The 23,989-nt window shown below is 44.7% G+C and overlaps 1 long non-coding RNA gene across 1 annotated transcript; it reads right to left on the bottom strand.

The window, feature by feature from the left end:
• Positions 1 to 2,145: 2,145 nt before the first annotated feature.
• Positions 2,146 to 20,584, bottom strand: LOC129687233 (uncharacterized). The gene is made up of 2 exons (XR_008721748.1): positions 20,394 to 20,584; positions 2,146 to 2,452 (listed from the first exon to the last, which is right to left on the bottom strand). It is a non-coding gene; the product is annotated as an uncharacterized LOC129687233 (long non-coding RNA).
• Positions 20,585 to 23,989: the final 3,405 nt, after the last annotated feature.

Here is a 23,989-nt window from a genome sequence, read left to right as displayed (position 1 = left end):
ATATATATATATATATATATATATATATATATATATATATATATATAATAGCTGGGGGGAAAATATATAACCAAAAATCTCTCCTTAGAACTCAGCACTGTGAGCCTGTCAGACAGCAGACGGTGAGGTGGTGAGCAGTGTCTCATAGGTCCCCATTTGAACCCAAGGTTTCTGTGCTTCAGACATATCCACAGAGGGTGAAAAGAATTCCTCCTCGCAGCATCCTGCTCCTTGACCAGCCAAGGGTCTCAGTGAGGGAAAGCAGACTCCCAGAGGGAGGGAGGGGCAGAATCGGGAGGTTGGTGCCAAGGCAGAGCCATCCCCCTTCCTTCTGCAGCTTTGATGGGCTGCCAAGTTGCCGCCTCCCTCTGCAACCCCAGGCTTCATGTTTTAAGCAAGTCTTTCCAAAAAGCCAGGGGTGTGGACAACAGGCAAACAAAGAGTGGAAGAAGCATTTTTTTTTTTTGCCAGCATTTTAGCCAGCCTTGCAGTGGCTGGCTACTTTTACAGATAAGATATCTGCTCACCTTTCATAAATGTCAGACTGGAAATAAAAACGACGGGATAATGAGGTCTCATTTCTTCAGCAGCAGGCACGCACCTACTAATTAACCCGAAGACCACTAACAAACACGCTGTTTAGACACTTCTGCAGCAATTGTCACATGAGCAAACAGCTGGGACTCAAGCCCCCTGATTCCCGCACCCTCTGGTATTCTGAAAGTATTTTCACTGGCCTTGGTGGCTCAATAGGTGTTCATTCATTTAGTATAAGTGTGTGTATAGAGACTGCTGTGTCCAAAGTGTCTTGTGGGGCGGGAGCAGGAGGCTGGGTTTTGAGCAGAGCAAAAACTTCGGTACTCAACAACTTGAGATTTGAACTTTGGCCCTGTCACCTGACATGCAGACTGGTGCCGCCTCTTGTGATGCTGAGATAGTATAGCAAGTGTCAAGCAGGCTGGAAGTGGTACTTCAATAAAGAAGTGGATCGAGGAGAAGGAAGAGGAAGAACGAAGGGGAGGAGACAAAAGACAGGACCACACATGAGGATGAGAAAAGAAAAAAGAACATGGAATCCTTGACTTAACCTGGCCTGGTGAGAAAGACCGACACACATCCCCTCCCCACCCACACACAGACACACATGTAAACATACATGTACACGCTGAAGTCCTAGCTCCTGGTACTTCTGAATTTGGCTGTGTTTAGAGACAGGACTTACAAGGAGGTGCTTAGATAAAAGAAGCCTTATAGACCTTAGAGTGAGCCCCACTCCATATGACTGTGTCTGAAAAGGCAAAGATTAGGACAAAGATTCCGGCTTAGCAAGGGAAGGACATTTGGGCCAAGACTGAGTAAGTGACTGTAACGTAGTTCCCCAGGCAGCAAGGGCAGTAGAACAAGGTCTTTTGATTTTAGTACTTGCTGCTTTTGAGGCTGGGCCTGCTTATATAGCTTAAGGTAGCCTCAAACTCTCAATCCTCCTAAGATTACAAGCCTGGGTCACCACATCCAGCAAGACAAGGGTACTGAGGCAGAGTCGAATGGGCAAATGCAAGTGGTAAAAACTACGTGTTTTAATTGATCCCATGAAGCTAGCATTACCCAGGGTTAGTAGTTAATTTCTTTGCCTGGTCCAGGGACGGCTTAACACAGGCTGGTGGAAGCATGCTGGCTTATGTTCTCACAGCGTATTTACACATACGGAGAACCTTCCACTTGCAGATGCTTCCAGCACCTCCCTCTCCCCGCATATCCCTATCGTTATGAAGCTTAAATTCTGATAAGGGTATTGTTAGCAGTCCTGCTTGTATGGAAAAGTATCCTGGGACTTGAGAGCCCGGGAACCACAGAGCTCTGAGGTGGGACAGTGTCCCAGTGGAAGGGTATCTGACACACTGAAGCCCAGGGACCACGCAGCTTTGAGATGGGACAGTGCCACAGTAGAAGGTATCTGAGACCCAGGAGCACAGCAACCCCGTAGCTCTGAGAGCAAGTCTTCTCAGCAGAGGCATTGCAGCTCCCGGGGAGGGTATCCCCGCTGAGCTGAGCAGTTCCGGAGCCTCAGCCCTGCTCCACTTTTTCACTTCTTCCCTTCTTTGCTTCTTGGCTTCTTCCAATGAGAGAGTCACACCAGGCAGCAAATCTCATAAAAGAAATTTATTGGGATAGAGAAATCCAGAGTTTGAAGGGACAAATCCAGGGTTGGCTGCCTCTGCTCCAGGAGAAGACAGCTGGCGACTGAACAGTAGTCGACGTTTTTAGAGGATTTCTCAGGCGGCAGAGATTACCAGGGTGAAGATTTCCCGGGTGAGGATTGGTCGAATTTCAAGACCTGAGCTTGGGGGAGTTCAGGGATTGGTGGGTTTTCCTGTTCAGGGATTGGTGGGATTTTTCTTGTAGTGTGGGGTCCGGGCACTGTCCAGGGTCCGGGCACTGTCCTGCATCAGGGCTGAAAGTGACAGTTACAACCATTAAAAAAATAAGAGTTAAGGCTGTTGGGGAAGTTTGGGGGCTGGAGCCTTGAGGCTGAAGCTCCTCACGTCGTGGGGGGCATTAGTTTTCTGCCTTGAGGGTTTACAAAGTTTACAAAGGGAGTTTTCCTTGCCCTTTCAGTGGGACTGAATAGCCAACAGGTATGAAGCCGGCAGAAAACAGACCACCGTAGTCCATGTATACTAACAGCCAATTAACTTGAGAACACCTGTGCCTACCAACCTACAGGCACTCAAGTTCCTCACACATTATGGATAATATTTGCATATATCTATACACAGACTTCTGTATATTCAAATCACCTCTAGGCGACTTACAAAAATGAATTATAAATGCTGTGAAAATTGGATACAGTGCATTGTTCAGGCGATAACAAGAAAGAAATTCAAACATGTTCAACACAGTGATCATTTTAAAAATTATTGCCCTTCGTGGTTGGTTGACTCCCCGAAGAATAAGAAACCCATACATATGGAGTGCCAATAAGAAAGTAAAGGAAGATTATGATGGGGAAGGAGGATGGAGGTGACATTGAGAAGGGTGTGACACATTGGCCCTGTGGCCTGCAAGCTTGAGAAGTGATTGTGTAAAACAAAATTAGACTACCCTCTCCCAGAGCATGCTGGAGTCTTGCTTTTGCCAGTGTTTATTGAGAAACTAAGACAAGAATTTCCCAAGCGTGGTGGGCTCTGCAGCCTGGGGCCTTTGTTTCTTTGAGAAGAGATTTAAGGAGGACACCTGGAGGAGAAGGGTGTCCACAAGTACACTAAACAGCTGGCTTGAAGCAACTGCCTGGCAGCCTGGGTGGTGGCAGATGACACTCAAGACTGGGCTGCTGTGGAGTGGGGTGGGGTGGGGAGCAGCAGGGAAGAAAAGAAAGGACCACTCAAGACCCCCCTGGGTTGATGGGGACACCCATCTCAGTGAGCTTACTCTCGTTACAGAATCGGGAGTGACGCCTTCTGGGTTCAGGAGGTGATACAACTCGCAGCTCACAATGGGACTATAGCTTCGAGTCTCTCTTCTCTTCTCTGCCCCTCACCCTCTTCGCAACAATTCCAGTCTATTTCCCTAGTAATTCTGGATACTCCAGCAGCATTTATGTGTGCCTGGGAACTCGTTTCTATGCTGCCTGGGAAGGAGGAGGTTGGTTCCCCCGAACTCTTCCAAGCTGAACCCCACAGCCTGTGTCCCCCTGCTGCACCCATAACAGCCTGTGCTTGTCACCTCCAATTCTTCCTGGCTGGATGCATACAGTGTCTAGGTGGCTTCTCCAGACACCCGATTCTCCTCACCTCACAAAGGACTGGGTTGATCTGTGCCAGCAACCAAAGTTCCCTGGCAAGGCCTGCATCCTGCTGACATCACAGGGCCTCACACAGATGTCTTACTGACAGCAACCTCTGCATTAGCCCTTTGGACTTGGGCCCAGCCCCCACCCCACCACCCCTTTCTTTCCAGTTCTCTGTGGGTCTCACCCAACTACTTTCTAGCCTGGCCTCACTGGCGATTGCCCCAAGCCTTCAGACTGTTTTAAATATCCCCACACTGCTGAGGGAAAGGAGAATTCGGGGTAATTTTGTCCCTGAGATCCTCCCTGACCTTCTGTAGTCCAATATGCAAGTGCCAAGATGGAAGCTGTGAGTTTCCACTCAGCTCCATCCAAGTATTTGATGTAAATTTGGGAAGAGGACCATGCCCTAACTCCGCCCACAGAGCATCAGTCTCTAGACTTGTGGAAGGCTTGAGAGCAATACAACCCAAGAGCAAGGCTCACCATGTAGATTAATTAGGCTGCTCTTCCTCAGACCCCTGAGATTGCACTCTGGCTCCTGGGCATGCTGGTTTGGGGACTGCCACTCAAATCTGAAGGAGCCCAAGCTCCTCCTCTGACTCTCCTGCCTCCTACAAGGAGCTTCCCAGCCCCACCCTCCTGAATCACCCTCCTCAGAAACATTGTGTTCTAAGATTTTTTTAAAGCTTTCCATAAAAACATGGAATTATTTTTTTTTTAATTTGAAATTCATTTTCAGCCTTCTTTTATAGATCTGTCATTTATACAATGGCTGGAAAACTTTCTAAGATCAGATATAATTTATGAACCTCTTCTTTTAGGCGTAATGTCATCTTGTACATTAAAATGATAATGGCTGAAGGGACCCAGTGCGTCAATGTGTCTCTCCTGGGGTGGGAGCGTGGGGGAATGTGTGTGGGAGTTGTTCTGGTTCCTCTGAAGCAAGTCCTTGCTACGTGTGTGAGCACAGCCCTCCCTGGGGGCTCTCAGGGAAGGGGGAAAATGTGTCTCTTACAATTGTGAGGTAAAAATGACAGGAAAAAAGTAGTTTATGCTTCATAGAATAAGGCCTTGACAAGTGACATCGTTCTCAAATTATACTTCATTTTCAGAGAAAATGCTTTAAGGTGGTTGGGGGCAGTGTGCTGTATGATCATGTTGTTCAAGGGAGCATGTTTGTTTGTTTTATTAATATTGAATCTGTCTATTATCCTATTTTATCTCAGATCAAAACAAAAACAAGACCAAGTAGCAGAGACCTTACGTAAACTCTCTAAAGCCACACGGCTGGAAACTGGCTAAGGCAAGGTTGGAACCCAAGCAGTCTTGTGTCCTGTTCCATCTGCTATTCGTTGCCTTCTTAAAGGATCTAAATGTCTGTTTTTAAGTGATCTAAATATAAATTGGCTTGCTTATCTATCAAATACAAGATGACGTTTAATGTTCTATGGTCCTATATTTAAAATTACGAAAAAAAAAAAAAAGTCCCCAAGAATCAGCTATCTTCCTGTCATTCCTGAGCGACTGAGTTGGCTGACGTAGATTCTTATGTCCTGGGTCACTGCTTCTTCCACAATGAAGCAGACTGAAGGAAGAGAAGAGGCTTGCCTTCGAAACACCCCTGTTTCGAAAATTACAGTGTCAAATGACAAGATCCCAAGTCTCATGTTTCTGCTTGTAACGCGAGTCTCCAAACCATACCCCTCCCTGAAACCATTGTGGAGTACTGAACTCCGCATACACGTGTTGGAAGTGACCTGCAGCTCAGATCCTGGCCTCCCCCTTTCTGCTTCTCTGCAGTGGCAGGAGGAGGTGCTGCTTGAGGTGTTGCAATATGACTCTCCTCCCTCATCCCTCCATGCCATGGCAGGCTAACTTGCTCCATTGCCTCTCCCCATTCATACTGCAGTGCCCTCATCATGTTGTCAGTAGGTTCAGAAGCTGGCCAGGTGCACTGGTTTACATTTGAGTCTAGGGCAGCAAGTGTGAAAATTACTTTGCCCTTCAAGGGTCTGAAGATATGGGCCCCAACCCAAAGTTCCAAGAAATTCTACATTAAAAAAACATCCTTCTGGCCACCTGGTCTGCCCCACCCTTCATGATCCATCAAGATGACAATATTACATCAAAATAAGTGACACCCTAAAAATACCAGGTGATGGCATCCTCGGATCTAAATCTGAAGCAGAAATATCGCTCAGGTTTTGCCCTGGAAGATGTCACGTGGTTTGTAGTCAACTCAAAGAATACCCTTTGCCAAGCAGGCTCAGATGTGTGGTTCTATGTATTTTATAAATGAAAAGAGAGAAACTAATTTTTACCCTCCTGGAAAAAAAATAAAAAGAATTATGAGGAGGAAGAAGAGGAGAGTGGGAAGAGATTGATGATGACAAAGAGCATCAGAAAGGTACAGAATGATGGGGTACCAGGCCATCCATCACTTCTTTAGAAACATCCTTTTTATGAGTTAAATGCAAATGAATAGAAAGAAATACATGTGGACTAAGTCCCCACTAAAAATAGTCAAGAGCTTAAACTTTTAAAGGAAAACAGGCTAAGGGCCAAATGCATTGTTGTCTGGGCCAAACCCGGGGAAGTGGTTCTGGCTTATGTGCACTGCACGCCTGGGTTACAGTCTGAGCATGTGTGCTGGGAGCTGCGGGATCTGGAGGACCCCCCAGCCCCTTGCTACCCTGCAGGCAGAATCCATTCATTCTCATGGATGACTGTAGCACACCTGGGGCAGAGGTCAACCAGACACACTCATGGTTCTTCGCTCTAGCTACAAATCTGAACCACTCTCTTGGTTTCTTCCCTGAGATTCAAAAGTATAGCATCTGAGTGAGACTGCAGCAGACAAACGCAGGCCTACCATGGGTTTCCCACCAGGGCGTAGGATGAGACTGAGGGTCTGGGCCCACATGGGCCACTTTGTGCAGATGTTGAAGAGCCTGTGGGCACACAGTGGACACAGAGAAGACTTTGACCTTCAATGGCCATGCTCTGTTGAGCCCTGTAGTGAACTGGGCACTCTGTTAGAAAGCCCGCCCTATCAGCTGCCTAATCAGGGTGACCATCCAGTGAAAATGCATCTAAGAACTTGTGGACAGGCCTAAGGCACTGCATCTCATTTCTAATGTGGAAGAGAAGTAGCGGTGCACAGGAGAACTCAGACAGGGTTCTAGGCCATCCAACACCTCCTACAAAAACATTGCTATGATTTAAACACAGATGAATAAAGAAACTCATCTGGGTTACACACATATACACAAATAAATACAGAAAGAAATGTAAAAACCTGCCAGCAGTGGTTCTCAACCTGTGGGTAGCTACCTCCCTCCCGCAACTCTGCTCCAAGAATATTTACACGACAATTCATAACAGTAGCAAAATTACAGTTATGAAGTAGCACACAACAGGAGAGACTGTATCAAAGGGTCACAGCATTAGGAAGGTTGAGAACTACTGATTTACAGGAACCAAGTGGTGGCAGCCGCCGCCTCTTCTGGGCTCTTCTGGTCCTTCATCAGGTTGTTGCATCCAAGCAACGCCGTATCATTTTCATACAAATCTGAGAAAGCTATAATTAAATGCTGGAGAAAAATATAATAACGCATGTTAAAATAAATGCAATTGTTTCTTCGGCTCCTCTCTCCTAAGAGGCATGACTATTGAAAGTGTATGTGTGCTGTGAGAGAAGCTCTTCTTCCTTCCCTGCCGCACACCTTAGGCACACCAACTCCACTGTCTCTTGTCACTGTGTTAAAATTCATCTCTCAGTTACCTGTCTCTCTCACTGGACTCCAAAAGTGAAAGAGTGTTACCTGGCATGCCTCTATCCATACTTTTGGTTTGGTTCCTTTAAGGCCCCTTGTTGTAAATGATGGCTCCATCAGTGAGAATTTCCACCAGCCATTACTAATCAATCACTGCACAGGGGTCCTCTTGATGCTCTTAGAGTTCTTCAGGACAGCCCCATGGGAACTCATGGCCAACAGGACACAGAGGACATGGAAAGGCACCTGCCTTGTTCTGAGACTTAATTCTGAAGGCTTTCTTAGAGGAGAAGGCAACATGGAGTGGCCCCCAAACCAACATCTGTTCTCTGCAGAGGGTAGGTGCAGAGAAAGGGTCATCCTACAGACATAAGTAAGTGGTCATGTTAAGCGACCTTGCCTTTGGAGTCACCAGAGCAGAAGGAGGAAATGTGTGTTTGTTTCCAGTACTAGGTCTGGAGATGATAGATGAAAGATGAGAGGAGTCAGAGATACTGAGCGAAACCTCTCTGATGAGATGAACCTGTCATGTAGAGGTGGCTTGGAACTTCCTGGTTGGTGGAATTCCTGAGAGCCAGTCACTTCAGAGGTATGGGATAGGATTCTGATATCTGTGTTGAGGTCACTGTGTGAGCCAAGAAACTGAGTCAAGCTCTAACTAAGACTCAGCATGACTCACAGCCAGAGGCAACAGATAACATCACTGCATTTAATGTTTTGGGTACAAATGGTACAATTTGTTGGTTTAGGGGTACCTACCTTTAGTCATAGCAGGTTGGTTTGGGTTATTTTATAGAGACCCACCTCGCTACATCACCAAGATGCTGGCACTTGAACTTACTATCTTCCTGTGTTGACTAACAATCTAGATAGGCCACTGAGCTCAGCTGTCTCTGGGTTCTTAAGTCAGCAGTGTGTTCTTGCTCTAACACATGAGGCCACTTCTAGTAAGAGGCTGCTGGCTCTTGAGCACTCAGTCTGCTAGGGGTGTGTTTGGCTTTGAAGATGCTCATATCCTGCTTTGTGATTCTGTCAAACACAGGGCTGTAGACAGCAATCCTCGAGTACCCAGACAGAAGTGCGGCTCTGGCTGCTAAGAGCCAGAGGTGCTGCAGGCTGGCTCTTCCCTCGGGGCTGGCCCCATTCCATGAGGACAGAACTGGGCTGTCCCCATTCAGGAGCTCCAGAAAACCACAGACTACTTCTTTCTTAGCCTCCCCACACAGGCCTGTTGCCTTCCTGTCTCCCAAAGATGAAACGCATTCCTCTGTTCTGAGTTCTGCAGGCCCTGCTCTTCCTTCCTCACTTCAATTATGAGACTTGAACTCCCTCCAGAGAAATATGCCCACAGAATCAGCCTCCATCTTTTAGGCACGTAAGTGACCTCTTCTTTATCCTTTTGGGTCATAAGTTGAATGAAGGCAAAGCTCAGCCCTAGGCCTAGTTTACAAAGTTCATCTAGGGTTGAGCAGCAAAAAGCCTTAATAACCAAGAAGAGCCATTTCCAGACCTCTTGCTTCTGTATTCAGTTCTTGCTCCCTAAGGAAACAGCAAAAGCTTAAGCTCAACCTGAGAAATGTGTGTGCTCACATGTATGCACACTCATGCATGGACGTTCCATGGGCACACTCATGCATGGATGTTCCTTTTAAACAAACCTCCATAGAATAGGTCTACCTGTGTGGATATTTCCTCAGAGCCACAGATGAGTCTATGACTCAAATTCCAGCCCCAGTTCTCAAGTGATTAGCACTTGTTACTCAGAGGGTAACAAGGTGAAAAGTTCTTTTAATTTGGTGGTCAAGCACTTCTGAGATGACCCTGCAATGCAGTGTGCCAAAGTGTTCGTCATTCTAGAAGAGAATGGAGGAGGAAGAGATGAGAGCTCAGAGGGGGCCACTCTTCATTTGTGGCACAATATTCTTAAATATGGCCTAGTGGCATCTTCGTGGAGTATGAGATCCAAAGTTACTGAATACATAGCTGAGGTCTCTGGGGCTTTTTGTTCATAATAATAATCTTACTTCCCTTATAAACACGATTCAGATTCAGAGTCATGCACAACGCATCCCCCACTGCTGCCTTCTCTCTCTCTCTCTCACTCACACACACACTTACTCCCATACATACACACTCAGCCATATCTCCTGTTTCCCAATTGCCCTGACCCTCAGCCTCTGTGGGGCTTTCCCCCAACCTCTTAGAGTCTGCATGTGTCCCACTTGGAGCCAAACATTTAACTCCACAAACAATGTTTGGCTTCACTGAGGGTGTCTTTGAAGAATAAGTTCTTCTGTGTTTAAACAGAACTTTATTTCCAGAAAACAGGAATGAAGTTCAAATGTTTTAGGCTGGGGCTACACCCTGAGAGTAGCAGTGCAAGGAAGTGGAGCCAATGAGTAGTGACCCCATGCAGGAGAGCATGGACACTTGGGCTGGTCATCAGCAAGAAAGGAGGGTGGGCATAGCTCCAGAGGGATCAGGAAAAACCCGCCTTTGAGGTCCGAAGATCAATCCTAAAGCCTCCATGCTCCCTCATTAATGTCTGGAGTGCAACCTCCAACCTAGGATCTACTTCCTGAGGCCTGGGTTTATGGTCTGTCCCAGGTGACATCAGCCTTTTACAGACTCTTTTCTTCACCTGCCTGCCTATTTGGTTAGTTTATTCAGGGACTGAAGCTGGCTTGTGAGACATGCACAACACAGCATCTAGCAGCTTGGTGGTAAGAAAGAAGCCCTCTGGCTTGGCTAGTGATCAGAGAAAGCTACAGTGAATTAGTGGGGACACCCTGGGGTTGACCCAATGTGACTTTTCCCTGCAGCTGTAGGCAGGGTTGAATCATGATGGGAAGGGAAGGAAACACCGCAAAAGCCAGCTCCCTGGCAATGAAGAGGATACTTGGAGATCACCTGCCCTGACCCTGTCTTCCTAGCTACTCCTCGTCCTTCTTCCTAGCTACTCCTAGCCTCCTGGAGACTCTCTTTCCCATGGCCTCTTCCAGTGACGTAACACTCAAAGTTAAGGGCTAGATTCAGACTTAATTTTCTGCTGACTCAGAGAAAAATCTATGTGGATACTCTGAAAATAATTGAATAGTTTTGCAAATAAGTCAAACAACCTGAGACAGTTTTCTATTTCCCAACATGTGAGTTCCCGAGGGTATGAAACATGCAACCTAGCTTTAAAAAAAAATCTATCTCTCTTTCTCTTCCACTAACTCAGAAGTCCGGGCAGCTCCAGAGATAAGGAGTAATTAATCTTTTTTCAATAACTAATAAGAGTTCCCAGAAACCGCTCTTGCCAGAGGATGTGCCGTCAATGCTGCTTGTAGGGTGTAGGGCAAGATCTCTGCCTTCTAGGGCTTTGGTTTCTTACTGATTTTGGACTTGGCTAATTATTTCTCTACTGGGCTTCCTAAGAATAAACAGTGTGCAAGAACATGCAGATAAAACTCCAGGCTCCCTGCAAATCAAACGTGAGCTCTGGACTCAAGTCACGGCATAAACTTTCCCTGAAATGGTTTCAATAGGGCTAAGGGTGTGACTCAGTGGTGCAGAGCTTCCCTAGAACTTGCAAGGTCCTGGGTCAGACCCTTAGCCCTGAAGAAAGGATCATGGCTTAAAATTACCAGGAAGTCAGGGAAGAGGGGAAGGAAAGAAGGAGGAAAAGGGGGAAGAGAAAGGGGAAAGCAGGGAGGAAGGGAAACCCCTGATCTTGGCTTCCAGAGTAAATGTTATTAAACACACACACACACACACACACATACACACAAAACAATTGGGAGTGGGAAGCTGAGGGGAGGTTTCCATTGTAACTGTGTGCACAGACATCATCAAAGTGGCACCATTCGTTCCACAGTCAGAGTATCTAGTCCTCAACCAACCTGGAGGCAAAGACAATTTGGGGTGTATTTATATTTCTCCTTGTTAATCTCAACCCTCAAGTAATTGCGGTGTAAACTATACAGTAAACAAAGCTCTAAATAATCATTAATGAATATTTTATATTTCAGAAAAATTAAAACTCTCCAAAAGACTTTGTTACATTGCAGATCCTTGGCCTGCCCCACCCTACTTTAGTTTTGAGTCTTGGGTGGAAAAATTACAATGTGTTGTCTTCAGAAGACTTCCAGCTCCTCAGAAGGCCCAAGGTCATACAGACAACATGACCAAGCTGGGCAGAGCCTGGCATAAAAATGGTACCCAAGTGATTGAAGAAGAAATTGTTCTTAGGAGGAACAATCAGGAAAAATGTGTAAGAGGGAAGAATGAGGTAGGATATGGGTCATGGGAAGCCCTAGCCTCAGGTCAGCCTACAGATACATTGTCCAGATGCATTCCTCCCGAGTCCAGGCATCTGAACTCCACATACTGCTCATTCCCTCTGCAACTGGGGAAGGAAGCTCGACAGCCCTGAGTGTCCTCATGTGGGTGTATGGAGCCCACATGTAAGCAGTGAACCAGAGGGTGCAAGGTAGACCAGATGTTCTAAACTAAGAGTCTTTTCCATTTCCTTTTTATTTCTATTTCTTTTCTATTTGCTGGGTGGAGCAAATTTAAAACTTCAGTCGGTCAAGTGGATCAGGCTCAGCAGGCTAGGGCTTAACTATGCCATTTAGTCCAAGATTTTCTACTAATAAAAATCCACAACAATAAGTATGAAACCCAATAGAGGTATATGACATGCTCAGATGAGCATGTGTGGAGGAATGCCCATGACAAAGTTGTTACTGAACAGGAGATAGAGTGCTTGTCTAACATTCAGCAGACCCTGGATTTATTTCCCAATATTTATTTATATATTTCTTATATCCTTAAGAAAATGTTTCAGGACATATACACCCATAATCTCATATAAGATTAAAAATTCTTCAGCTATACCACTTCAGTTCTAAAAGATGTATTTTCTTTTTTTATAATTTTATTTTTTTATAATTTTATAATTTTTTATAATTTTTTATAATTTATAATTTTATAATTTTATAATTTTATTTTTTTCTTATTAGTTACATTTTATTAACTTTGTATCCCAGCTGTATCTCGCTCCCTCATTCTGTCCCAATCCCACCCTCCCTCCCACCCTGTCCCTTTCCAAGTCTACTGATGGGGGGACCTCCTCCCCATTCATCTGACCCTGTTTTATCAGGAATCTTCAGGACTGGCTGCAAAGTCCTCCTCTGTGGCCTAACAGGACTGCTCCTCCCTTGGGGGATAGGGAGGTCAAAGAGCCAGCCAAGATGTATTTTCTATTCCATTTGCATGGAATTTTTTTCCACACCTTTGAAGGAAGTATTATGGACTAACTTCCTAGTTGACTTCCTTCTGTTGACCTTAGCTGTTGGCCTCATCCAATCTTTTCATCTCAGCCCTTACAGCACCTTTCTACATCCACATTTCCAGTGATTATATCTACCTATGACTGAGGCAGAGACTGAGGCATAAATTCCCTGACGTTAAAAGATCATGTCTAATTAGCAGTATACTGCAGCACCTTCAGGAATGACAAGAGAGGCTATGGGCTTCAGTTCCAAGAAGTACTTTGGTAGTTACATACAAGTAAAGCCTTTCCTCAATTTTCATTCTATTGTATTCTTTGGTTAATCAATTGAGACTCTCTTAGATAATTCTTCAACCAAGTATTTTTTTTGAGCACCTCATCTGTTCCTACTTGGACATTGGAAAGGTTACAAAATGGTGTCAAACTGTCTAAGTAGACTGAGTGCTGAAGGTTTTTTGCTTGTTTTGAGAAATAATGTTTAGCACACCTGAATCAAGAAAAAAGATAAGATCAAAGCAGAGTACAGTACCAACTAATAGAAACCAGATTCAAGAGCTCATTGTGAAGTCTAACCACAAAAGCAGAGGAATTGGAGAGATTTCCTATTCATTCCAGGTTTGGACAGTCAGTAATGGCTTCACAGAGAATCATAGCAAGGTTAGTCCTAATCTGAGCTGAGTCATTGTCCAGATAGATTAGTAATATCTTCCAGGGCAGTGTCCAGATAGATTAGCAATGTCTTCCAGGACAATATACATCTAGATTAGCAAAGTCTTTCAGGACAGTGTCCAGATAGATTAACAATGTCCTCCAGGGCAAGGAATGATGGCTGCCCATTGAGTCTAGCAGTTTCACATGTCAGGAGATGCCATACTCTCTCTGGCCAAGAATAGCTCAACAGAGAGTGTTTTTTCAATCCAGTGATAGCAAATATAATGCCATTAAATAATAATAATTAATGATGATACTATAATGTTTTTCCAGAAATCAGTTGGCTTATCTCACATTGCCAAAGTAAGTTCAAAAACAGACTGCTGACTTGGTAGAAGCCAAGTGCAGTATCTCCTGGCAATTTTGTCAAATCATACCAAAGTCCCCCTTGGACAAAGAACATGCAGGAAAACTGGAAATGGAGAGGGAATCCCTGATCAGAATCAATGTCAGGGAAGAAATCTGGGAAAAGAGTTCTTCCATCACCAGTGACTCCCCACACTATTTGGGCATCATGTGTGAAAGATGTTGTTGGACATTGATCACGTTGTCTCACAGCTTGGCTGGCTTCAGGTTAGGCAGACCCCAGGTCTATTGATGCTTAAGAGAAAACATAGTGAACTTGACACCGAGAAGAGGTAAGATTCGAGCATCATATCTAGAACTTCCCCACTGCAGCTCTGAGCAACAGCTAAGTCTCAGCTTTGTCTTAAAGGTACAGAGCCACTATTTGTGGTATCCGTAGAGAATATCTGCTCTTTGAGCATCCATTCTCACATACACCCCACCACTACTATGTTTTTCGAGTACAGGATCTCTCTGTGTTAGTCACCTTTTGTCACGGTAACAAATTATCTGAGCAAATCAACTTTAAGGAAGAAAGTATATTTGGCTCACAGTTTCAAGGTTTCAGTCCATGGTGTCCTGGCTCCAGACTGCAACAGGCCTGTGGTGGGGGCAGAGCATCATAGTAGCTGGACAAAGGCTGCATGCTTTCTGGAGACTAGGAAGCAGGGAGCAAATGGCAGGGGCAAGACATACCCTCCAAAGCCACACCCTTAATGACATACTTCCTCTAGTCAGGTTCCACTTTCCACATTATCCACACCCAGTAGTCCATTTGCTTATGGATCTATTAATGGTCAACTCACTGATTTGGTAAGAGCACTTATGAACCAGTTGCTTCCCCAAATCCCTATTTCAGTACATCCCACTAAGGACCATGCCATCAATATATGAACCATCTACTGGGACATTCCACATCCAATCCATACAGCAGTCCAGGTCCATCTTGAACTTGAACTTATATTGCCCAGGGTACATGGTGGGCTAGAACTCACAATTTTCCTTCCCCAGCTTCCTATATATACTCCTTACAAGTTAGGCCCAAACTGGAGTGAAACTGATTCCCCATTTCCCACCCAGCACTCAAGCCATCCATGAAAGGCTTAAGCTACCTTTGATGATTCCTTAAAAGGGGTCCAAACCAGAGTCTTAATAAATGATTAACAATGGGTTCAGTGAGTAATAGAAACACTTGTCAGTTCCTGTGGCCCAAACTTTCCTACCATGCTGGCTTTGTCTGTCTGTCTGGCATGATATCCTTAAATTTAAAGGTAAGTGGAGGTTCATACAAACAAACAAACAACAACAACAAAAAAAAAAAAAAAAAACGGCTGGTGCATAGACAACTCTGCAAACATTAGCATCTCAGTCTAGCACCAAAAGTATGCTCTGAGTAATGAAGCATGTCTCTAGTCAGATATATTTTTCTGCTTAACATCAACAACCACCACTTCCTACCGGCTCGAGTTATTCAGCACAAGGGTTTGTCTAAAACCAGAGTTCCCTGCAAGGCTAATTTGAATGCCTTACAAAGGATTCCATGAAGCCGATGAAAATAACAATGAAGGCCTGGGAATGCACAGCAGTCCTCAACAAGAGATTTTAGAGCTTGTCTGTTTAAGAATAAAGAAAAAAAAATCAACAGGTATCAGTCAAACTGTTCTGACTCATAGATTAAATAGCAAAGAACAAAGACAGGTCTTTGCAGTTTGCAGAAAACGGTGATGCTTTCAAATATTTTTACTCTAAAGGTAACCTTTTCTTAAAAGATTCATTTATTTCTGTTTTATATATGTGAGTGTTTGCCTGTATATACATCTGTGCATCACATGTATGTCTGGTGTTGGTAGAAGCAAGAACCGGGTGGCAGAGCTCTTAGAACAGAGTTTCAAACAGTTATGAACTGCCATGTGAGTGCTGGGAACTGAAACCAGGTTCTCTGCAAGAGTAGCCAGAGCTCTTAGCCCCTGAGAAATCTCTTAAGTCCTAAAAGAAACTTTTAAGGTGAAGTAAATGTACACACACATACACATAGAGAGAGCCAGACACCACACAACTCATTAGATTGAAGTGGGACCTCTCCCACAAATCAGCTTGCCAACTGTCGTAGCAGCAGATGTTAAAGCCTTGTGAGCAAGACACACTTCACAGCAGTACAAGAAGTTTCTCATGGGTTTCTAAATCCTGTTTCTCCTCAAAGAGATTTTCCATTATGTATCCACATTGAACCTTTGGGATTTAACAGTAGACCTGTATTTACAAACCAAGTCTGCAAGTGTTCCACTATCTGGGTGGACTTGGCTGATCATACCCAGGTTGTATAAATGAGGGTAACTGATGTTGATCCTTCTAGGAAGATCTCAGCTGAGATGAACGCAGGAACTCAGTCTTCTTCAGGTATCTGTCCACAGCCAGCAGGCTATCCTGAGCAAGATCATAAAGCAGCAGCAGACAGAAGAGGTAACAATTTGGGTTACCAGAGCACCATTCAACCCTGATTGCTTATTACACCCCACTAGCCAGAGCACATAGCAGGCAGAGCCTGATTCAGAGTGTGACAGGGTCGCAGGGTAAATGGTGGGAATGGAGAGCTTGCCTCTTAATGCAATCAATCTAACAGGAAGGTTGTAACACCTTCTAATTAATAAGGCAGAAAGGGACTGGGAGGAATGGCCATATGACCCACCAGCCACTCCTCCCCAAAGCTTTCTTCAGGCCTTGAACACCAATAGGATGACAGGGAGGGATTACATAATTTTTTTCAAGTGAGCTAGCTGAAGAGCCCATATTTTCCCAAGGCTGTCCTGCACTATTCAGAATAAAGATGCGGGCAATAGGCCATGCTTGGATGCCTCAGACCATCTGCCAACAAAAACAGGGAAAAAAATTAATTATGAATGGTGTCTTCCCATGCTGATCATTTATTGTAAAGGATTTCTCCAGCTTGTTTATAATAGCTGTTGCCTAAGGGTGCGTGCTGTATAAATTGTCTGATTACAGGATACAGAGCGCTTCTTAATAGGCCTCAGCTGATTAGGAGAAGGGAAAGAAATTAAAGAGGCCATTTCCCTTTAGGTATGCAAATACCTTCCAGGACAAAGGACAAAGATAGGATAGACACTGATGAAACCCACCCTTTTTTCTTTCCACCTTGAATTATATAGCGGGCGGGGAGTACGCTTCACTGCCTTCCTCAGCTGCGATGCGAAGGTCCACTAGCTGACACAGTACTCACGCCAAAACACATGTTGCATGTGGTTCTACACGAGCCCCCTGGGCAGCCCTGCCACAAATAGCGTGGGGCTGGCAGCTACCTGAACTGCTTCTAACCTTGTGCAGTTTTACTCTGGCTCGGGTTGCTAACCCTCTTTGTGTCTCCTTGGCCTAACCATCTCTGAACCCAGAGTGCACCTGTCAGCTTTCGTCAGGGAGGGCTGTGGGAAGGCCGACAGGGGTGAGTGTGAGAAACAGGGTCGCTGGCATGCAGAGCGAGACTGGAGCTTGCTCCTCGCTTCCCCGGCACACCCTCGAGCACAGACCTCGGGGTCACGCATACCTGCGCACACCCTCGAGTGCATGCCACTGCCTTCGCTCCCAAGCTTCCTACCCCGCCCCTCGAACAGATTCCTTGGTGAGATGAAGGGGACCTTCCACCTAGCACAGCTGGCTCTCCACACTGTGGGTTCCACATCTGCAGAGTCGAGGGAAACAGAAAATGTGAAGAAGAAAGCATCTACTGGTTCTGAACATGTGGGACTTACTATTCTTAAAAAAACCGCCCAAGTTCTGTGGAGTACAGCCCCGTATAGTGGGCTATGTATTAAGTGACAGGGAGAGTTGATTGAAAGTGCATGGGAGGGCTGAAGGTGTAGCTCAGTGGTCTGCTAAATCCCCAACACCACACACACGATGAGAAAAGGGACGTAAGCAGAGTAGGGGAGCACATGCTTAGGTTACAGTCAAATGCTACACCGTTGCTTTAGAAGACTTGGGTACCTGTTGGTGCTGCTATCCGTTCCCCTATAAACAATGCGCTAGTCTGCTTTCCAGCACTGTGACAAAACCCTTGAGAGAATCAGCTTTTAAAAGAAAGAAAGATTTGTTCTGGCCCACAGCGTCAAGGTCTCAGTCCATGGCCACATGGCTCGTCGACTACTGGCAGACATCGTAAAGGGAACACATGGATAGAGCAGAGCTGCTTATCTCACAGCAGCGAGGAAGCAGAGAAGCTTCTCTCCAAAACTGACTCCACCTATGGAGTAATCTACCTAAAGACCAGAGCCCTGGAGATCCCACCACCCACAGAGTGCCCCGCCCTGGAACACTCACTCCTGAAACACAGGAAAAACGGTGGGGGGAGGGGACATTTAAGACTGCAACCGCATGGAGAAATAGCTATGACTTTGCTTCTTCAAGGAGTAAAGCCTAGACAAGTCTTTGTTCTTAATTAGTTATGGGGATCAAGATGACAGACGAAGATGGGATTTGTGAGGTAATTCCTCAGCTGGGACTCTGCAGTAAGAGGTCCACAGTGACCCTTCTGCAGTGAGGGCTCGGCAGTTAGGAGTTCTGCAGTGAGGAGCTCTGCAGTGAGGAATCCACAGGGAGGACTCTTGCAGTGAGGAATCCACAGGGAGGGTTCTACAGTGAGGCCTCTACAGTGAGGGCTCCACGGTGACAGGGCACTGCAGTGTCAGGGCTCTGCATTGGGGCATCTGGACTCTGCAGTGAGGACTGTAAAGCGACAGGACTCTGCAGTGAGAACCCTACAGTGAGGAGAGCACAATGAAGAAGGAAATGCCTTAAGGAAAGGTCCTGGACTTACGGCACCAACAATAAGTTACTGACAGAAGGCGGGAGATCACGTTTGCTTGTTTTTTGTTTGTGTGTTATTGTTTTTCTGTTTTGTTTTACTTGAGACAGGGTCTCACACGGTAGCCCTGTGTGGCCTGGAATTTGGGGGAATCCTCTTACCTCAGCCTTTTGAGTACAGAGAGCTCAAACTCTTAGCAGTTGTCCTGGTGTGCCTTTCCTGAGTTTACTAATCTCACATGCCTCCTGCCAGTGCTTCGTCAGAGCTAATTCATGTTCATTGGCTACCTAATTACCCAGCCCAGCCCTGCACACCCACCCCTCGGTGACTTAAAGAGCAACCATCCAGGAATCAGGCTTCTGGGCAGGGCTCAGCCGGCTCCCCGGCCATCGGCACTCTCAGAAGGCTGCAATGGGTGTTGACTGAGGCTCCAGCCTCATCTGCAGGTCCAACAGCGGAAGGCTAGACTTCCAAGCTTGCTCCGTGGTTGTTGGCAGGAAGTGGGTCTTTATGGAGTGTGACAACCACTCAAAGTTTCTTGCCAAATGATCTCCCCCACCCAGAGAAGCCACACAAAAAGACCCAGAAAGAAGCCTGCAACTCGGAGTGAGAAGCTTGCATGTTCTACTCTCTGAAGGGGTGTCAACCACACTGCTTGTATTATGTTGAGCAGCATCAAGTCACTGTTCTACTCACACTCAAAGGACAGAAGTCACACATACAAGGATATGTGCACCAGGGGGCATTGGGAGCCATGTTAGATGACATTTACAAGACCCTGTCTCATCGTTTACTGCTTTAAAAAGTCTCGAAACTTCTTGCTGTGCCCTCTCAGAGGACCAGTCCCCAAAGCTGGCTCATGCTGTTGGCTGCGGCAGTCCTGGTTGTCGCTTTGTACTCTGTAAATGATTGATTTGCTTATTGCTTGATTACCAATTCAAATGCTACCTGCTTAAAAACAGGGATCCTTCAAACACTGTCTAGAAAGTAGTCATTTTCAGACATTAGCTTTATATCTCTCACGATGTGTTTTCAGAGGTTTTATGGGAAAAAAATCACTATTTATTCACTTTTTAATTTCTGTTGCTTACACTCCAGGTCATAAGCACCACAGGCAAGAAAGAGACCTGGCCTGTCTTGTATTCCTGGAGCAGCGCTCATAGCAGATGTATTATAAATATTCGATAAGTCAGGAAGAGTTTAATAAATCCCATGTAATATGGCTGTAAAGATCAGGGTTTTCTAGAGTCTCAGAACTTATGGAATGTATGTATATGCATATGTGTATATGTACATACACACATCATATATAATATATAATGTATATAATAATATATCATTATTCTAATATATTACTGATATATTAATATAATTATCATATTAAATATTACATTAACTATTAACATATATTATAAGATATAATTAAATTACACCATAATTATATATTTATAATTACATATTATTTGATCATAATTATATATTACATAATCATGTATTATGTAGCTATACATTATATAATTATGTTATATAATTGCATACTATATTCTACTATATCAATCTATAATTATATTAAATATTCATTGTAAAATATATAATAATGTATATATAAAGTATATAGACATACATATATACATTATATATTTTTATATAAAATGAAGAGAATTTGTTGAAATTACTTACAGGCTGCAGTTCAACTAATTTGAGTGGCTGGCTGTGAATGGAGATCCAAAAATCTAGTAGTTGTTCAGTCCCACAAAGCTGAATGATGTCTCAGCTGACCTTCTATATATTCTGGAATCACAAAGAAGTAGGTTTCAATGCCAGTGAGAGAATGGATGTGATAGCAAGACAAGGGCAAGCAGGCAATGATCAAAACCTTCCTTCTTCCAAGTCCTTATAAAGGTTCCAGCAGAAGGTGTGGCTTAAATTAAAGGGGTATCTTCCGGGCTCAAGATCCCAATCCAAAGCCTGTGCCTTTCTGCCTAAAAGGTTAGGACTGGAAGTAGATTCCCCCACTTCAAACCAAGCAGAAAATCTCTCAGAAATGAGCCCTCCGTTTCTATGTTGTAGATCATTCCAGATGTAGTCATGTTGACAACCAAGAATAACTATCACGTTGGCCCTACTTCCTATGTTCATACAGGTCTTTTCACCTCCCAATGCCTCAGTTGCTCAGTGTATAAAATAAGAGTGAATGCTCTTCAGACTTCCTTTCACAAAGAAGTTGAGGGTATCTGGAAAATATGCTAACTCTATTGTATAATCACAACATCTTTTTTTTTTTTTAATGTGTTGTTACTGGGACCAAAAGTCCTCTTGTTAATCCAATTTAAGTACAGCAAAGCCTCAAGGAAACCAGGCGTGCAAGCCTCCACCCAGAGTCCCAGGGCTTGGGAAGCTAAAGCAATAGGACTGCAAGCTCTAGGCCAAGCTGCCTAGTGTAGTAAGACACTGTCATAAAACAAAAACAAAAAGGAGGAGGGGGGGAACTGGGAGATAACTTGATTACAGGATCCAGAATCACTCCAGGGCAAAGCAAAAATCTCAGTTCTGGTATTGATTTTTATCATGAACCATGAGGTCTTAAACTAAAACAAAGGCTAAAGAATAGATGAACCAGTAAGTGCCAACTACGTTTTACAAAGAAAAAGCAAACCACTGCATCTCAATGAGTGAGGGACGGGGGGAGGGGAGGAAGTAACTTCTAAACCTACAAGGAAAGAAAATGTAAGCAATGCTTCTGGATGAAACCCAACAGAATTCCCTCCACAGGCCGTGCGGTCTATGACATACAGAATGTGTGAGTCTGTGAGTGCTCAGGGCAACTGAAGGGAGATATTTCCCACATCTGAAGGGTAGCTCATTGGCCTGGCTTGAAATCCTCCATGGATGAATGGATGGAGCAATGGGCAATGAGCAAGCGCTGTAAAGTGTTGCTAGAAGAATGGACGGGTTTGACGTGCAGGTGTTTGTTGTAAAGTTTCTTATTGCATGGAGACGGATATAATAAAACATTAGCCAAAATTTAAGCCTCGCCATCCAGAGTGTGAGAACTCCAACCTTGTCTCAGTGTGTTCAGACACTCGGAGAGGCAGAGCCCTCCTCCTCCTCAGACAGCTACAGGACACCGTGTTTGCTAGACTGTCACTTAGAGGCTGGGTCACTGGAAAAGCAATTTTCAGAGGCTGTGTGAAGAAACTTCTAAGGTTGATAGGTGGTGAGAGCTGTTCCCAAGGCATGGAAGGGGAAGAGCAGAGGAAGGGCCAGGGGCCGCCCATATTCCATCCATGACTTCATTCGACCCCAAAGAGAAGGAGGATGCTAACAAAATCACTTCCTAACCACTACAAGGCAGGTGACCCCAGAAGACTCATACAGGCCATGGAGGTAAATTTACACACTTTTATTTTCTCATCACAGTTCCAAGGGGTAACAACTATTTTTATTTTCCCAATTTCATCAAAGAAGTAGAAAATTAGAGAGCTTAACTAGCTTGCCCAAGATCACACTGCCAGGGTTGTAATAGCAGCATGCTCCCTAGGCATCTCATTTCAAAGAAAGGGATCTTTGGATCATGCTCACTCTCCTTTCCAGGCCTCTAGGACGTAACTAAATGCCCAGCCAAAGCAAGCCCCCATGTACATCTGTGCCGTGAGCGTCTTAGGGTCGAAGAATGTAACTTCTGTGAGTGGTTTTCTTTCTTCCTCACCAGGACTCTACGCATGATGCATGATGTATGATGCATGATGCATTAAAATGATTATTAACAGCAGGTGTGTTGGTAGCAATTATTCACTCTCAAGGAGAAAACATGTGGCTACAAAAAATTGAGATATAAAAACTCAATAAAATTCAATAGTGAATTATGTTTGTACTCACAAAGGAGAAATAGTTCAAATGTCTGTCTTATGATGACCAAATAAATACAATACGATCCACCCACAAATATGTGATATTATTTGGCAATAAAAAGAAGTAAAGCCTTGATAGAGACTACAACTGGATAAACTTTGAAAATAGTATGATTAATGGAAGCGCCAATGGCAACCAGCCTCACTCATTTATGTGACCCACTCAGCAGTCTACAGAGCCAGCAAACATTAGCAGTGATGGGGGATGGAGGGCTGGGGAGGTTTGAGGGCATCAGATACAGGGTAGAGAACCCTTTCTAAGGCAATGGTACTGTTTTAAAACTGACTTAGGTGACGATTTTTCTAACTGTCATTGAGCTCAAAGTCATGAACTGTACCGTCTCTGTAAGTAATTTCTATGCATATGAATTAAATCTCTATAAAGGTATTAAATGCAGCTCTGCTGTGTAGCACGGGGACCATTGTTGATGACAATGGAGTGGATTCTTGAAAACTGCCAGGAAAGCGAACTTTAAATGTTCTCACTTACACAGAGAGTGTATGAAGTCATGATGCCCGCGTGCATGCTCCAGGTCAGTGCGCTTTGGCCACTTCACAGTTTCAGAAGGGCATATTACACGTGACGGATACAACCGTTGCCTTTTACCTACAAAAAGAAAAGGTGAACAATTGAAGCTAAAGGAAGCAATGACTAAAAGGCCCCGAGTGGCTTCTGTGGCTGAAGGTTAAGAGAGCAAGAAGAGTGGGGTCCAGGTAAAGAGAGCATCAGTATTCTTTTAGCTTTGACTTTACAACAAAACCAAGCACCTATATTCTGTGCTTGCTTTCCTCCTTTTAGTCATTTGAAAGCTAATAACTCCACTGGCCTAGAACTCCCTATGTAGACCAGGCTGGCTTCGAACTCACAGAAATCTGTCTGCCTCTGCCTCCTTAGTGCTGAGATTAAAAGCCATGCCTGGCTTTTCTACTGCTTTAAAAAGCCAAATGAAATGCTTCCCTGACCTTGAACAGTATCCTCTTGCCAGCGGGGTTTGGACTGCTGGTAATGCTTGCTATTTCACAGTGTGTGTGTGTGTGTGTGTGTGTGTGTGTGTGTGTGTGTGCGCGCGTAATAAATAGCTCCCACCTTTCCAGACCTGGACCTGACCTATTCAATCTCTGCATAGACCCAGAAACTCTTGGAGATAGATTCTCGGTTTCTTATTGCAAAAACTCCACCGATTGTCTACCCGACTTTGAAGTTATGGAATGTGCATGTGTGGGATACAATGGGGGCCTGAGAACATGAAAGAGAAAGGAAACTTGTGGTTGGCACTGACAATATCCCACCTGGTCTTCTGGTTCTAACTTTTAGCCATCAGCATTCAGCTTGCTGGGTCCAGGGGCCAGAGCCACAGTAGGCTT

This window comes from Psammomys obesus, unplaced genomic scaffold (genome assembly GCF_907164565.1).
Source record: "Psammomys obesus unplaced genomic scaffold, mPsaObe1.curated_primary_1811, whole genome shotgun sequence".
NCBI classification, from domain to species: Eukaryota; Metazoa; Chordata; class Mammalia; order Rodentia; family Muridae; genus Psammomys; species Psammomys obesus.
Note: the sequence above shows the minus strand (reverse complement) of the source record. Positions and strands in the feature narration are given on the sequence as shown.